Source organism: Octopus bimaculoides, chromosome 23, assembly GCF_001194135.2.
Source record: "Octopus bimaculoides isolate UCB-OBI-ISO-001 chromosome 23, ASM119413v2, whole genome shotgun sequence".
NCBI lineage: Eukaryota > Metazoa > Mollusca > Cephalopoda > Octopoda > Octopodidae > Octopus > Octopus bimaculoides.
Window position 1 is genome coordinate 33,370,339 of NC_069003.1, and position 3,030 is coordinate 33,373,368.

Below are 3,030 nucleotides of genomic sequence, written 5' to 3' on the forward strand. Positions count from 1 at the left end.
CGTTTATTCGTTCGTCCGTCCGTACGTACGTACGTACATACATACGTTTGCTGTTTCGTACGTACGTACGATCGTTTCTTCGTTCGTTCGTTCTTTCATTCGTACCTACGTACATACTTACTTTCGTTCGTTCCTTCATTTGTTCTTTCTTTTGTTTCTTCGATCGTTCGTTCATTGGTTCGTTCGTTCGTGCGTACGTACGTTCGTTCGTTCATTCGATCTTTCGTACGTACGTACTTTCGAACGTACATCCGTGCGTACGTTTCTTCACTCGTTCTTTCGTGCCTACGTACGTACGTTCGTTCGTTCGAATTTTTCGTACCTACGTACGTTCGTTGTTCGTTCGTCTGATCTTTCATTCGTTCGTTAGATCTTTCGTTGGTTCATACTTTAGTTAGTACGTACGTATCTTCGTTCATTCGTACGTTCGTTCTTTCGTTCGGTCTTTCTTTCATTCGTTCGTTCATTGGTTCGTTCGTACGTACGTTCGTTCGTTCGTTCTTACGTACGATCAGTCGTTCGTTCGCTCTTTCGTATGTACTTACTTACGAACGTACATCTGTACCTACGTTTGTTCGCTTTTTCTTTCGTGCCTACGTACGTACGTTCGTTCGTTATTTTGTACGTTAGTTCGATCGTACTTTCAACATAAGTACGTTCATTCGTTCGCAAGCTCCTTCATTTCGTTCGTTCGTACGTACGTTCTTTCGTTCGGTCGTTCTTACGTACGGACGTATGTAGAAGCTTTCGTTCGTTTATTCGTTCGTCCGTACGTACGTACATACATACGTTTGTTCTTTCGTACGTACGTACGATCGTTTCTTCGTTCGTTCGTTCGTTCTTTCATTCGTACCTACGTACATACTTACTTTCGTTCGTTCCTTCATTTGTTCTTTCTTTTGTTTCTTCGATCGTTCGTTCATTGGTTCGTTCGTTCGTGCGTACGTACGTTCGTTCGTTCATTCGATGTTTCGTACGTACGTACTTTCGAACGTACATCCGTGCGTGCGTTTCTTCACTCGTTCTTTCGTGCCTACGTACGTACGTTATTTCGTACGTTCGTTCGTTCGAATTTTTCGTACCCACGTACGTTCGTTGTTCGTTCGTTAGTTCGTTCGTTCGATCTTTCATTCGTTCATTCGTTCATTCGATCAAACGATCGTACGTACGTACGAAAGAGCAAACGTATGTATGTACGTACGTACGGACGGACGAACGAAGAAACGAACGAAAGCTTCTACATACGTCCGTACGTACGAACGACCGAACGAAAGAACGTACGTACTAACGAAAGAACGAACGTACGAACGAACGAAATGAAGGAACGTGCGAACAAATGAACGTACTTATGTTGAAAGTACGAAAGATCGAACGAACGTACGAACTGACGTATGTACGTACGTACGAACGTACGTACGTATGTACGAATGAAAGAACCCACGAAAGGACAAACGTAATTACGTACGGACTTACGTACGAACGAATGAAAGAACGAATAAATGAATGAATGAACGAACGAACGACTGAACGTACGTACGAACGAACGAATGAACGATTCAACAAACGAAGATACGTACGTACGTACGAACGAACGAACTAACTAACTAAAGAATGAACGAACGAACTAAAGAACGAATGAAAGATCGAACGAAGAACGAACGAACGAACGAACGAACGTACGTACCTAAATCCTCGTGAACGAATGAACGAACGTACGAAATAACGAACGAACGTACGTAGGCACGAAAGAACAAGCGAATAAACGTAGGTACGAATGTACGTTCGTAAGTAAGTACGTACGAAAGAGCGAACGAACGAACGATCGTACGAGCGAACCAATGAACGAACGATCGAAGGAAAAAAAGAAAGAACGACTGAAGGAACGAACGTATGTACGTACGAAGGAAAGAAAGACCGAACGAACGAACGAACGAATGAACGTACGTACGTACGAATGAACGAAGATACGTACGTACTAACTAAAGAATGAACCAATGAAAGATCTAACGGACGAACGTATGTATGTACGAACCACCGAGCGAACCAACGAACGAACGTTCGTACGTACGTACAAATGAACGAACGAACGAATGAAAGATCGAACGAACGAACTAACGAACGAGCAACGAACGTACGTAGGTACGAAATATTCGAACGAACGAACGTACGTACGTAGGCACGAATGAACGAGTGAAGAAACGTACGCACGGATGTACGTTTGAAAGTTCGTACGTACGAAAGATCGAATGAACGAACGAACGTACGTACGCACGAACGAACGAACCAATGAACGAACGATCGAAGAAAGAAAAGAAAGAACGAATGAAGGAACGAACGAAAGTAAGTATGTACGTAGGTATGAATGAAAGAACGAACGAACGAAGAAACGATCGTACGTACGTACGAAAGAACAAACGTATGTATGTACGTACGTACGGACGAACGAATGAACGAACGAAAGCTTCTACATACGTCCGTACGTACATACGTTCGTTCCTTCATTTTTTTTTTCGATCGTTCGTTCATTGGTTCGCTCGTACGTACGTACGTTCGTTCGTTCGTTCGTTCTTTCGTGCCTACGTACGTACGTATCTTCGTTCATTCGTACGTACGTTCATTCGTTCGTTCGTTCGTTCGTTCGGTCTTTCTTTCATTCGTACGTACATACGTTCGTTCCTTCATTCGTTCTTTCTTTTTTTCCTTCGATCGTTTCTTCGTTCGTTCCTTCATTCGTTCTTTCTTTTCTTTCTTCGATCGTTCGTTCATTAGTTCGTTCGTTCGTGCGTACGTACGTTCGTTTGTTCATTGATCTTTCGTACGTACGTACTTTCGAACGTACATCCGTGCGTACGTTTCTTCACTCGTTCTTTCGTGCCTACGTACGTACGTTATTTCGTACGTTCGTTCGTTCGAATTTTTCGTACCTACGTACGTTCGTTGTTCGTTCGTTAGTTCGTTCGTTCGATCTATCATTCGTTCATTCGTTCATTTGTACGTACGTACGAACGTTCGTTCGTTGGTTCGCTCGGT

The 3,030-nt window shown here is 43.1% G+C and overlaps 1 protein-coding gene across 1 annotated transcript in view; it reads left to right on the plus strand.

Annotated features, from left to right (window-relative positions):
* Window positions 1–3,030, plus strand: part of LOC106875180 (atrial natriuretic peptide-converting enzyme) — a 46,746-nt gene that overhangs the window by 40,675 nt on the left and 3,041 nt on the right. The gene's annotated exons all lie outside the window — the stretch shown is intronic.